We start from the raw sequence: 14,592 nt of genomic DNA, 5'->3' as shown, positions 1-14,592 counted from the left end.
CCCTCCCCAGCTCCTCACCTAGCCCCCCCACCCCTGCCTCTGAGAGTCACCCCAACCAACCCCGTGCCCAGCTAAGTGCCAGCAGAAGGGAGATGGCTGCTCTGTGGGAGAGGGCTCCGCTGATCATAGGATAGGGTCTTTGGACCCCCTGCCACATGGGTGCCCAGTGTCCCCCGAGCTGTGCCATCTGAATCCACACACAGGTCTCATCAGTGAGTTGGGGCTTTCCCACAGACACAGGCCTCGAAAGAGTGGACAGTGGATGGCTTGGCATGAGCAAAGGCAGGGCCAGGGTCCGGGAGCTACATGTGGTCCTCCACATTTGTAAAGGTGGGGGGAAACCAGGATTTCAGGGTGCCCTGTCACTGGGTGAAGGGGCAGGGGACGTGGGGGACCGACATGGGCAGCCTGATTCCTGGCTTCCAGGCACCTGGTAAGTAAAGTTGCTGGGCCTGGAGGAAAGCAGGAAGGGGAGGCCCAGGCCCTTGCCAGCCGCAGCCTTGGGGCTGGATAGATAGTGCAGGGGAGAGATGCTTGCCTCAGACATGGCCCACCCAGTTTGATTCCAAGAATTGCATAGACCCCTGAACCCAGAGCCAGAATTAGCTTCAAGCTCTGCTGAGTATAAAGCCCAAACTCCAAAACAAAAATTAAGAACCGCAGCCTTGGGGCTGGAGCAATAGTATAGTGGGGAGGGCGTTTGCCTTGCATGTGACCGACCTGAGTTCAATCCCTGGCATTCCACATGGTCCCCCAAGCACCTCCTTGAGTAATTCCTGAGTGCAGAGCCCTGAGCATCGCTGGTTGTGACCCCCCCCCAAAAGAAGAACTGCAGCCTTGGGCCAGAGAGATGTCAATGGGCTGGGGTGACCCCCAGTACCACATGGGTTCTCCGACACCCCAGGAGTAATCTCTGAGCACCAAGACTGGAGGAGCACCCAGACCCTGCCAGATGTACCCCCAAGACCAGAAACAAGAACTGTTGCCTTCCAAGGAGAGGGTATAGAGGTGTGGGGAGCCCTGCCATCCCCCCACCTCCCAAGCAGGGCTGAGATCAGACACAGGCTGCCCAGTCAGGCTGCTCCCCACAGGCTGTGGGGGACCACGGAGGGCAAATCTTGAGGCTTTGGAAGTTGGGAGGGCAACTTTGAAGCAACCAAGTAGAAAGAAGCCCTTTCTGAGGGTGCAGAAGACCTACTCGGGGTCCCATCCACTGTCCCCAGTGCAGACCTGGGGCTGGACATGGGGCAGGGGGACCCCCCTGAGACGCCCACACCCCACCTCTCTCCAGTTCTGGGTCCTCCTCTCTAGGTTTTTCACCCACCTGCTGTCCAGTAGGCCTCCCAGCATCATCTGGGGGAGAACCTGCAGCCCGATCTCTCCCCTGCACTTGCTCCCAGTGAGAGGCCCCCGGTAGTGGAGACCCCCATCCATATCCTGGGTCCCTGAAAGGCCGTGTCGGTGGTCAACTGAGGAGAGCAGCAACTCTTGAGAAGCACGTGTGTGTGTGTACATATGTGTGTGCATGTGCATGTGTGTGTGTGTGTGCATATGCGTGTGTGTGTGCATGTGCGTGTGTGAGAGAGAGGGAGGGAGAGAGGGAAAGAGAAAGAGGGAGAGGGAGAGGAGAGAAGCTGATCGCTAACAAAGGGCGGGGTGGGGGTGTGGGTGAGTCAGCCGTGTTAATGAGAAACACTTCATCCCGCTGATTAGGACTAATAAAAAACAGGGGGTGGTGTGTGTGGGAGTGAGGGCTTCACCCTCTGACTGTCTGTATGGGGAGCTGGCAACAGGACCGGATGGCTCCCCCCGGCCCATTTCTCCACCAGCATGAACTAAGATCGGAACCAGGGTGAGCCCAGGAGGGCAGAGGCTCCTAAGGGGAGCGAGGGAGCATCGGCATCTGGGGACAGGTCACAGGGAGAGTGTGGGTGGCCCCTAGCTTCCTGCCCCTTATTTCTCTGGGTTGATGCCAGAGAAATTCTTCTTGGCACCCATGGGGGATGCTCCCTGCTCACCCTAGCGAGAGTGAATCCCCTCTGCAGAGGCTTGGGGAGCGGCTGCGAAGGCCTGCGTCTGCACGCTCCCTCTGCTGCCCATGCAGTGCCCCGGGCAGCTGGACTGTCCCGGGGAGGCCGGCAGGGAAGGGCCAGGAGGGGCTGGAGTTGCAGGTCCCCTAAGAAGCTGCAGCCTCACGCGCCCTCCATGCCAGTTCAGCCGGGGGCACCTCATCGGTTGCTCTGGTGTGGGCTTGGGGGGAGGGAGGACAGGATGGGTGTCGGCCAGCACCTCCAACACCTCCTAATTTGCATTACCACTGACACCCTTCTTGACCAAGAAAATGGAGCCAGAAATAACAGGGATGGTGGGGGGGGGGGGGGGCGCAAGGCTCCCTGGGGTAGGGGGACTTTGAGGCTCTTCCTTCCACGCTGGGGTCAGGAGGTCAAGCCTTGGCCAGCTCCCCGCAGGGGAAGCACATCCGGGCTACCACCCTCTGTGGATGGGGTGCCCACTTCCCTGGCCTCTCCTGTTCCTCCTCTCTGGAGAGCCCCTCAGCCCCCCTCACTGAGCTGTGCTGAACTGGCTCCCTCACTAGCCCGGGTCACATTGCTGTCCCCAGCGCAGGGCCCCAGCAGCTGCTGCCACCAGCACCTGGGAGGGCCCAGCAGTGGCCGGAAAGTTTGTGTGGTCGGTCTCAAAGGGCATAAGGTGCCTCAGACCCTGTGGGGAAGCCTCGGGGCTCGGGGGCAGGGGAGGGGAGACCATTGCTCTGCACAGAGCCGCCTGTCCCCGTTTCCTTGCAGGTGGGGTCCGGGTGTTGGGGATCTCTGGAGAAGAGATCAGGACTGTCCCCACACTTCCTCAGGGACAAGGGAGATGGCTCCAAGGGCTGAGCTCCCACTGGGCAGCCGCCATCCCGAGCTCCCTATGGGCCTGCTGAGTCCCACCAGGAGTCACCCCCTTCCCTACACCAAGCCAGAAACAGGCCCCTTGTGTGGCTCCAAAATCGCAAAAAGGGGGGGTCACCACCCGTTGTGGTTAGGGTTTTACACACAACAGTGCTGGGGGCCGTGCAGGGCTGGGTGGCCGACCCCTGGCCTTGCCCACCCTGCTCGAGCTGAGTCATCCCCTGGCCCCCACCTGAGTATTTCTATCCTCTGTCCCAGGGGACGGAGACCCCCACAGACATCTGTGCTTCCGTTTCCGTCCACCCATGTGCGCTCTGCTCCAAGAGGACAGGAGTGCCGGGCAGCCCCTCTCGGGGGCGGGGTGGGGAGCAAGGCTGCGTCCTGGCCAGGGACTCTGGACTCCACAGTGTGAGGGCAGAGCGGAGGCAAGGCCGAGCAGAGGGGCCTGGCGGGGAAACCAGGTCGCGAGAGACAGCCGGGAGAGCTGTGAACACACCGTGGAGGGAGCGAACGATGAACCCAGAACTCCCCCCCGCCGGCCCCCCTCCAGAGATGCTATTTTGGAGGGAGAGAAAATATGCAGTGCAGTGAGGGGGGATGCCAGCACCCCCACCGGAGCCAGCGGGACCACCTGCTGCTTCCTTTCTGCAGAACCCACCCTGCCCTCCCAAGAAAACCTCTCTGGAGCCCTGAGAAAACCGGGTGGAGAGCCCCAGAGGAGGCTCGGGGGTCAGGGGTCCCCGCTGAAGGGGCCGCGGGCTCCAGCCCTCAGGAGCTGCTCCCATTTTAGTTACCTCCTTGGAAGGAAAACCAGGGCAGGACACAGCAGGCCCGAGCACTTCTGAGATGAATGAACGAACTTTCATGGGCCCCCCTCCTCAGGTGTTGGTGTCCCAGGGGTGTCCTCAGAGGTGGGTCAGAGCTCAGCGCCCCGGCCGGTGCCACGGATGGCGGTGCTCTGAGGGCCGTGTGGGGCTGGTAACCAAACTCAGGGCTTCCCACCTGCTGGGTGGGGGCTCTGCCACTTGAGCCATCTCCTGGGTCTGGGGGCCCCTCAAAGCAGTGCTGGGGCAATATTTGCACCTGCTCCCACATCCCCAGCCCCCACCCCCCATGTTGAATTCAGGGCTTGTGTGGATGCTTCTTATCCCCACCTTCAGACCGAGGTGCATGGATCTGCCTTTAGCATCAAACTTAGAAAGCAAATTTGCTGTTGGAAGAAATGCTGGCAGCAGGCACTGGGGCTCACCCACAGCAGGTCTGACACCGCTGGACGGGGAGGCTGGTGGGAAGCACATCCTTGATTCAGTATGGACGGGAGCCCTTTCTGGCACGAGGGGGAATTCCTGTACCCCAGCTCCCCCCAGAGGGACACACACCAAGTCCTCAGAACCTGACTCATTTTGGGATGCAGGCTCCAGTGCCCTGTGGGTTTCGGTGGGGCCTGGGGTTCAGAGGCAGGGTGGGGAGAGAGATGCAGCCAGGGGGAGTGAAGACTTTTGTTTTCGTTTTTGGAGCTTGGTTGAGGGGGGGGGTGGATTTAGAATTCAATTTCTTGAGGAAGCAGTGCAGCTGGGACGGGAGAAGGTCAACCTCGGGCCTGGCTGTGGCAGGAAGAACTTGAAGTCCATCTTTCCCGGGAGACTCGAGGGTGCTTTTCCAAGAGGACAGCAGAATTTGGTCTCTGGGAGACCCCTGCCTCCCTCTGAGACTGGGGGGTGAGGCTAGCAGCAGAGGAGGCAGTGCAGTGTGGGGCAGGGTGGGGGAGGGGAGCACTGAGTGAAGAGCCCGCTGGGAGCGGGACTCACACTTTATTTAGTCTTCTTGTTTGTTTGCTTCGGGGCCACACCTGGCAGTGCTCAGGGCTCAGTTGTGGCTCTGTACTCAGGGATCACACCTAGGGTGCTCAGGGGACCATATGTGATGCTGGGGATTGAACCTAGGTCAACTGCATGCAAGGCAAGCGTCTTCTCTGGCCCTGTGTGGCCCTGTATACTCCTTTGTGGCCCCTGCAGGACAATCCCTGGTGGAGGGGAGAGCAGCTCCTTCCTGAGCCAGGACCCAGAGGGCTACCGGCCAGGAGCTGGCGGGCAGGAGCCTGGGCTCCGGCCAGGGGCAGCCAGCGGGGAGGAGGATGGGCCTGAACAACAATCAGGTCCCTCCCCTTCCTGTGGCCCTCGCTTGGCCCTGTGGGTGGTGCTGGTGCTAACTCCCCCTCACCCCAAGAAAGCAAAAGCGAGCTGTGGATGGGTGGTGAGGGGGAGGCTCCAGAGATGGTGTGAAGGAGATAGCTCACCCCAGAGCAGGGGTGAGGGGCGGGAGCGAGCACAGTGCCCCCTGGTGCTGTCTTCCCTGTGGGCCTGCACACACAGACCACGGGCTGCCTGGCTGGCCGGAAGCGGGAGTGGGCAGTACTCGGCACTGCGGGTACAGCCTGCAGCCATCCCTGCAAGTCCTCAGAACCCAGGAATCGCATCTCTGCCCCCACAAAGGGCCCCTCTGCGCCCCACTGCCCTGCAGACTCATCTGTTTTTGCTTGGTCTCATATATGCAAGGTCTGCGCTGTGCTGCTGAGACACATTCTGGGCCCCAGACTCATTTTGTGCTGCTCAGCGCCAGATGCACAGAGTGCCCAGGTGCAGGCACACACACACACACACACACACACACACACACACACTCATCCATTCATACACAGACACACGCACGTATAGACTTACACACATACACATTCATAAGACACCATTCATAGACACACACATTCATGTATGCATACACATATACACAAACTCTTAACAGAATCCATTCATATATACTCACATAATCACACACTCATAACACACATACACATGCATCCATATGTATTCACACATATACACATGCATTCAGATACACACATACTCAGGTACACATTCATAATACACACAGACACTGTTTAGATGCACATACGTACACACTCATACACAGACCCACAGTTCTTAACACATACACACTCATATGCTCGTACACTCAGACACACACATACACATACATACATACATACATACATAAATAATACTCACACATATACACAATCATACATTTACACATTCAGACGCACTCAGACACACATACACACAACATTCATATACATACACATGCACACACTTATAAAACATACACACCAGATGCACTCAGACACACAACATATTTTATGCGCACATACACGCATTCATATACACTCACACACTCAGACACACATAAACACACTCTTCTACACTCACACACCTTACACACTCATACACTCACACACATACACACTCCCACACATACACACTCATATATACACTCACACTCACAACCGCTCTCCTCAGCAGGATCCTGGGGTCACGTAGGCATGTCCTGGGTGCCACAGGGCCCTCGGCATGTCGGCAGTTATGCATGGCCTCTCGAAGATCCTGGAGAGGCTCAATCCCATGACTATTACCCCCCAGGCCTCTGCTGGAGGCTTTGACTCTGCCCCCCCTTTTGCAGTGGCCGGTCAACCCCGAAAACCCAGTTCCAGCAGCCCCCGAGTGGGCCCCACTGTGCTGGGGGACATGCGCCTTGTCCCTGGCTCCCAGTTCCATCTTCCCCACCAGCGCCCCGGATTACTGTTCTCTGTGAAAATAACACACTTTTGGGGGCTGGAGTGATGCATAGCAGGCAGGCCACTTGCCTTGCACCTGCCAACCAGAGTTTGATCTCTGGCATCCTATATAGTCCCCCAAATCTTGCCAGGAGTGATCTCCTGGTGGGAGCCAGGATAAACCCTGAGCATCGCTGAGTGTGGCCCAAAAATGAAAGAGGGAAGAAAAAACCTGCAAATATTTTTTTAAACCTGCAAATTTTATTGTGTTTTATTTTTGTTTTGGGGTCACACCTGGTAGTGCTCAGGGCTTACTCGTGGCTGTCTGCTCAGGCATCACTTCTAGAGGGACTCAGGGTGCCCTCAGGTGGTGTCGGGGATCAAACCTGGGTTAGTCATGTGTGTGTAAGGCAAACAAGTGCCTGATCAGCTGTACTCTTGCTTGGACCCCAGAAATTGCAAACTTTAAACACTGATGGGCATCCCAGGAGGTCTCTACCCAGCAGCTGTGACTCATCAGGGCAACATCTTTGGGGACCTCGCCCCTGGCTTCTCGCACCCCCATGAAGCCTCACTTCCTGCCCCTCCTCCTCCTTCTCCTTCTCCTCCTCCTCCTCCTCCTCCTCCTCCTCCTCCTCCTCCTCCTCCTCCTCCTCCTCCTCTCCTCTTCTCATCCAGCCCCTACCCCTACCCAACCCCCTTTAGGTCAGGAAGCATAGCTGGTCCCCGACTCCCTCCTTTCACTCCTGCCCATAGCCAAGACCACACTGTGGAGCATAACAGGCTCAGTGTTCATTCAGGCATTCAGGTGGACTTCCTGGAGGAAGAGGCCAGGAAATGCCACATGTTCCCAGCAAAGGTTCTCTGTACCCCACTGTGACACTCTGGGTCAGCTTCTTTGAGCCTGGCCTATGCCTGGTTGATTTTTTTCATTTATTTCTGGCCACACCCAGCAGAGCTCAGGGACTTCTCTTGGTTTAGTGCTCAGAACCATAAAGTCAGTGCCTCCTACGTGCAAAGCCTGAACTCAGGGCCCAAGAGATAGTACAGCAGGTAGGCATTTGCCTGGCACTTGACCCCCCAGCCCTTGAATCCCCAACATCCCATATGATCCCTCCAACTTCACCAGGACTTAATTTCGAATGCAGAATCAGGAGTAACCCTTGAGCATCGCTGGGTGTGGCCCCCAAACCAAACAAAATGCCTCCTGAGGCATCTCACAGGGTCCCTGGGCGCCCCCTGCTTCTCCCCCATCATCATCAGGATAAGGAGTTTGGCCGGGGAGCAGTTGGTTGTGGAGCACTGAGTAGCTGCATGCCGGGGAGCAGCCAGGAAAGCAGGGCAAGCTGCTGAGAGTGAGACCTCCGACCGTCACTAGACAGCCGCACCCCTCCCCCAGTTTCCACAGATCAGTTAGAATAAAAAAATAAATAAAAGAAAGGACCAGACTAGGTTCTCTTAACTCCCCTCTGGGCACTGAGGGGTCATCCTAGCCGTCCTAGTCGGAAGTTCTGGAATCTTCAGAGGGGAATGGATTCCTTCCTGCTAATCCTCATCTTTGCCCAGCTCACTAGGACAGTGAGCAGCTGTGGTTTGGAGACTGGGGTGCAGTGGGTGCCCCAGCTGAAGGGGCTAGCATGGACAATGGAAATGGGGGTGGGGGCGAGATGTGACAGGCCGTGGCATTTGGGCCACCTTCCAGCGACTACTCTTTTCCTGTGCTTCTGAGTGATTCCTGCTCTACACACACACACACACACACACACACACACACACACACACACACAGGAGGGCAACGGGAAGGAGAAGGAGGGATGGGGGAGGGAAGAAAACAACGACAGAACAGGAAACAAAAAGGGTCTAGATGATCCTGGGCCAGAGCAAGGCCTGGAGTTCAATGTCCAGCCCAGTGGTCCGCCACCTCCAACCCGACTGTCACTGGAGTGACCCGGAGCCTCTGAGCACAGCTGGGGAGGCCTCCCAGATTACGATCAATTTTATAAGAGGGTGCTCTGGATTGGGGGAGCCGATGGCCAGAGGGTCACAACGAGAAGGGCTCCCTGTTGCAAAGCCCTTATATTGCCGTGAGGCCACCTGGCTGCTGAGTTTGGGCCGAGTCCCATAGGATGCAGCTCAGCACCCCCATCCTGCCCTGTCATGGTGGGAGCCACAGCTGGGGTCATGCCGTCCTCTGCCCAGGGCCTCCTGAATCCACTCCTGAAAATAACTGAAACTATAGAATTGGCTTGTGGTTGGGTAAATATCAGTCACTGCCATTCAGCTCAGCTTCCCAGGATGACTAAGGGGCTTGGAAGCCCCTCCTACTAGCCCCCAAGATTGAGGTCAGGGTAGGAAAGAAGTGTCCTTTAGGTGGGAGCAGTTCTCAGCATGTGTGGGGGCCCAGCTGAAGGTTGCATCCCTGGCATGCCTGCCCCCCAACTGGCAGTATACAGGGGGTCCACTTCAAGCTGCTTCTTCCAGCACCTGTTCTCCTGGGACCTGAACATGGGGAGTCAGGGCGCTGTGGCTGGGGGTACCGGGAGCAGCGTCCTGGGTGTCACCCGGCAGTTCTACCACATCTGCTCTTGGGCCAGAGTCCTGGGTTTGAATTTGCCAGCGCCTGCCTGGGGGCTGTTGACCTGGGGACAGTGGAGTCCCCTCTTGGGGACTGTCTAACTCTGTCCAGTCCTGCTGCTGCTCTCTCACGTGGGTGTGTTCACACGGGCCGAGGCAGTCCCCGTGTCCCCTAAATCAGCACCATCTCGGAATGGGCAATTGCTGTGACTGGTTCCTGACATGGCCTCCCTTGTCCAGCCTCTCCAGAGTCAGAAAGAGAGAAGTCAGGTGACCCCCAGAAAAGGGACTGTGGGGGCAGAACAATTGTACAGTGGGAAGGGCACTTGCATTGCATGTGGCCAAGCCGGCTTTGATCCTCAGCACCCCTTATGGTTCCCTGAGTCCCACCAGGAGTGATCCCCGAGCACAGAGTCAGGAGTCAGCCCTGAGCACTACCAGGTGCGGCCCAAAAACAAAGGATACAAGAAAAGCCTCTTGGCCCATCCCCCACCCCACCCCCACCTCAAGGACAGAGAGGTCCCACAATTCAATCTTCCTTGAAGTGAGCTGGAGCTTCAGTCTTGCTCTTCACCCCCCAACACTGCCTAAATTTTATTTTACTGTCTGTCTATGGCTCTATCACCCTGAACTCACCCACTCTCGTCTAAATTTTATTTTATTGAAGCACCATGATTTACAAGGTTATCTGTACTGGGGTCTTAGATACAATCTTCCAGCACCATCAGCTTCCCCGACCAGTGTTCCAGGTTTCATCTCCTACCCTCCACCCGCAGCTGCCCTCTTAACGGGCACCTTTTTTTATTTGGCTGTTAAAATTTTGTTTCATGGTTGAGTCTCAGTGTTGTTTTAGCTTTTTCTTTTTTTTTCACGTTTTGGGGTCACAGCGGCGATGCTCAGGGGTTACTCCTGGCTCTGCTATCAGGGATTACTCCTGGCAGTGCTCAAGGGTCCATATGGGATGCCGGGTATTGAACCCAAGTCTGCAGCGTGCAAGGCAAACGCCCTACCTGCTGTACCATGGCTCCGGCCCTGGGTCTCAGTGTTGTTGGCTCTGTGGTGTGTGTATTTAGCTCTGTCCTTCCTTAACACCACCAATGCACCCTGACCCTCGCCCCTGTTGCTTCTCATCTGTCTTTTCCCCCTCCACCCCGCCCCCACACACTCAATGTCTTTCCTTCTCCTCCCTGTACTTTGGGCCCAAGGGTGGTCTAGGCATCCCCCACTTTAAACCGTGGCAGTTCCTCACCCAGTTATTCTAAATACCACATATAAATGATATCATTCTGTGTTTATCCTTCTTCCGGCTTATTTCATCGAACATAATATTCCCCCATCCCGTCCGTGCGTCAGGGAGTTGCATGTTCACAGTCTTGCTCTTTAATTCATCTGACATCTCGGAGAAAGAGGTGAACTTGCCCCGCGCCATCTGCCATCCACAGTCTCCGCTTGGGGCAGCTTCACCCCGGGCTGGGGCTGAGCACCCCGCCTGTGCCTGCTGCCTGCCTTCCCTCTGCTCTTGGAGCCTGGCCCTGCCCCCTTTCCCCTTTCAGTGACTAGAAGCCTGTTCTTGCTCTCACTAACCTCAGTTTCCCTTCTTGAGATGAAAGGGCCGACTCTGCGGCTGACCTCCTGGCCTTCTCTCCCTCGCTCTCTTTCTGACTGGCCGTCTCAGTTTCTCTCTCTTCCTCCTGCTTTCATTCCAGCTCTCCAGTTCTCTTTCTATTTCCCCTCTCCTTCACCTCCCCATGAGCCTCCACCCACCCTCAGTAGTAGAGGTGAGTCCCCCCGATTGCTGACTCGGGCCCTTCTCACAGCCCCCCACACCTGGGATTGAGATTCCCAAACCCTCCTGCGTGCACAAGGCCTGGGGGTCAGGTTCTGATAAGGGGATTTTGTCTGTGCCTTGGAGCATGTGGGAAGGTGAGGGATGATCCATCTGTGACCTCCCCCTACCAGGGGGCTTAGGGGGGCCCTGGTGGGGGCACGAGGAGGCAGTTTCATGAGATGGGAAATACGTCCTTCCTCAGGGATTCCTGAATCTTCTCAACTTTGGGAGACCCATAGGAATGTTTTCATTTAAGAGGAGAAGGATTTAATGCCCCAGAACATGGAGTCAGGAGGGGTACCCACTCAACCTGTGTTTCTGGGAGGGGTACAGAGGATATGTGAATACGGAACCTGAGGAAAGTGTGTGGCACCCACAAAAGTGTCAGAAACACCAGAGGTACAACACCCCCATCTCCACCCCACCCTCACTTTAGGGGTTAAGGGCACCCCATAATTCCGACTGGAGACATGTTGAAAGGCTTGCACACTTGGGGCAGTGTGATACTAACAGTAGGCAGGGCACTAGCCTTGCATGCAGCTGACCTGGGTTTATTCCCTGTACCCCACAAACCCCCATCAGGAGGGATCCCTGAGTGCAGACCCCTGAGCACCTCTGGGTGTGGCCTCAAACATCACTGCTCAGGGGCTGAAGCAATAGCACAGTGGGTAGGGCGTTTGCCTTGCACGTGGCCGACCCAGGTTCAATTCCCAGCATCCCATATGGTCCCCCAAGCACCGACAGGAGTAATTCCTGAGTGCAGGGCCAAGAGTAACCTCTGTGCATTGCTGGGTGTGATCCAAAAAGCAAAAAAAAAAAGAAAATCGCTGCCCAAAAAAGACTCACATGCACACTCATATACACACACTCACACAATTCATATATACTCATAACACATATATACACTCACATAGTCACATACTCATACACACACTATTACGCATACTTATATACACTTATATACACTCACAAACATACATGAACTCACACAACTCATGTGCATATACATGCACACTCACACACACTCATACATTCACATGTACTCAAGCACACATATATTTACTCACAACCATAGACACACAGACACACAACTCACAAAGGCACACACAGTACACTAAGACTCCTCACACTCACACATAGACTCATGCACACACATGTACTCATTCACTCACACATATACTCACACACATTTACTCACACGCTCACATACATTCACTCACACATAGACTCATACACACATTTACTTGTGCACTCACAAATAACTCATATACACATTCACTCACACATAAACATTTACTCATCCACTCACACACATTCACTCACATGTAGTCTCATACACACAATTACTCATGCACTCACACATATACACATTCACTCACACATATACTCACACATAAACTCACACATTCGCCCATACCTATATTCACACATAAACTCATAATTCACTCACGCATGTACGTTTACTCACACGCTCACACACATTCACTCACATGTGGACTCACGTTTACTCATGCACTCACACACATACTCGTAGACACATTCACTCACACATATACATTTACTCTTCCGCTCACACTCATCCACTCACACAGACTCACACGTACGCATTTACTTGTTGGCTCACACAGATTCTCTCTCACAGCTACTCTCACACACAGGTGCTCTCCAGCACCCATTCAGTGAGCTAGAAGAGAAGACGGGGAGGAAGGGGGGGGACAGGAAGGCAGGGGAGCCCTTCCCCCATGCCGTGCCCCGTGCCCACCAGCGCCTCCCCGCTGTCTGTCTGTCGCGAGGTCTCAGCCCCCTTGACTTTTCCTAGCTTCAAGGAAATGCCTCTCTTTAGGGGAAAGCGAGATCGCGGAGGGGCAGCTGCAGGGGAAGCACAGTGCGGCGGGGCGTGAGCCTGATTTTCCAGTCTGGGGCGGGGTGCGGGGTGATGGCACGGGGGACGCCCGGCACAGGGCCTGACTCAGAGCCAGACCACAGAGCTTCTCTCCAGTCTATTGTCATCGGGGAACAAGAAGCCACCAGATTTATAAGAAACTGCGATTCATCTCTGCCCCCTCCTACTCCTCCATGAGGGATGGGGATGAGACTCGAAGAATTCACAGCCAAGCCGGGGGAGGACTCTCCAGCCCTCCTTGCTTGGTTCGGAAGGTGGGCAAATCTCAGGGGGTTCAGACCTTCCGAAGACTGGAGATCCCGGCTCTTCCCGTATGTCGCAGAGAAAGCCCCCTCCTCACACCTAGCCCAGAGCTTGAGCTCTTTGGTCCCCTTTGCTGTCCCCTGAGATCAGACTGAGGCTGTAGCCAGGACTTCTGGTGGGGGGGAATGAGGGGGTCCAGAGTCCCAGGCAGGGCAGCAGCTGCAGCCCCCAGCCCCCAGCTGAGAAGTAGGCTGGGGGTAGAGGGTGGGAGGTAGACAGGGAGGCAGACCGGCAGGTACATGGAGCCCCGAGTGGGCTAGTGGCCACAGCAGCCTGGCGGGGACCTGCCCCATTGTGTCCCCTGCCCATTTCTAAGCGCTGCCCAGGCTAAGGAGCCCACTCCGACAGGATCATGAAACAGTATGGCTGCCCTGCCCGAGTCAGGACGCTTATGCCAGGCTTCCCGCTCTGGCCTGTCTGCGTCCTTCCCCTTCCTCCATCCTGCCTCACCACCCCCACCCCCCACTCTGGCTCTGCAGCAGGGTTGGCTAAGGCACAGGGAGTCAGTTCCGCAGGGGCATCAGACTCCAGAAGACATAGGCAATGACTTTTCTGTTGGCCGTGGGTGTTCCCAGGGGACCAGGGGTCGGCTCCAGAGAAAGCAGGCAGGCTTGAGAACCAGAATTAGGTTGGGTGGGCAGTGAGGATAAAATACCCAAGAGGGAAACCGAGTCACACCTCTGTGCACCCACTTCCTCCTCTGGAAGATGGGAAGAATGACTCCCCATGATGAGGATGACTGCGCCCACCCCTTTGTAGGAGCTGGCAGGTTCCACGGCGGGACCCCCACTACATGATGCCCAGAAGGCGCGTAACTTGTCCAGACTTCACCTTCCTTTCCTGTAGAGCAGAGACAATGAGCTCTGGCCGGGGAGCACTGCCGAAGGGCAAAAAGTCAGAGGTCTGAGCTGCCCATGGGGCAAGGGGTGTCCTCTTAGCTCATCTTCCACACCCCACAAGCAACAGGGAAGGATGTGGACGAAGAGGAGGAATTTGAGTTGTTCACTGGGACTCAAGGGAGGGAACAGTGGCCTCAGTAAGGAGGCTAGAGAGCCCTGGAGCTCAGCCTCTTCCAGGGGTGCTGTGCTCGGGTTGTGACCCCGGGTGAGTGTGCATGCGAGTGTGAGGTTTGAGGCCTCTGGACCCTGTGTCTGGGTTCCCTGATCCACTTGCTAAGGATGTGCCTGCCCTTCTTCCTCCTAGCTCCCGTGTCAGTTCAAGGTTAGAAAAACATGGAGAGGGGGGCAGGGGTGGGTATCAGCACCAGTTCCCTGCCCCCTGCAGCTGGAGATGCAGATACAGGAGCTATCGGGGTGCCCTGGGAGGAGAAGGTTGGCACTGAGCGGGGTGGTAAGCCCACAGCAAGCCCCTGTACAGTCTCTGCCCAGTCTCAGAGCGAATCTGGGTCTGGGCTGCTAAGTGGGGTTAAACCCAAGACCAGGCCATGCCAATTCATTTCTGCTTTATT

The sequence above is a fragment of the Sorex fumeus genome, unplaced genomic scaffold, assembly GCF_029834395.1.
Source record: "Sorex fumeus unplaced genomic scaffold, SorFum_2.1 ptg000063l, whole genome shotgun sequence".
Taxonomy (NCBI): Eukaryota; Metazoa; Chordata; class Mammalia; order Eulipotyphla; family Soricidae; genus Sorex; species Sorex fumeus.
The sequence above is the reverse complement of the archived record's forward strand: the minus strand, read 5'-3'. Positions refer to the sequence as shown.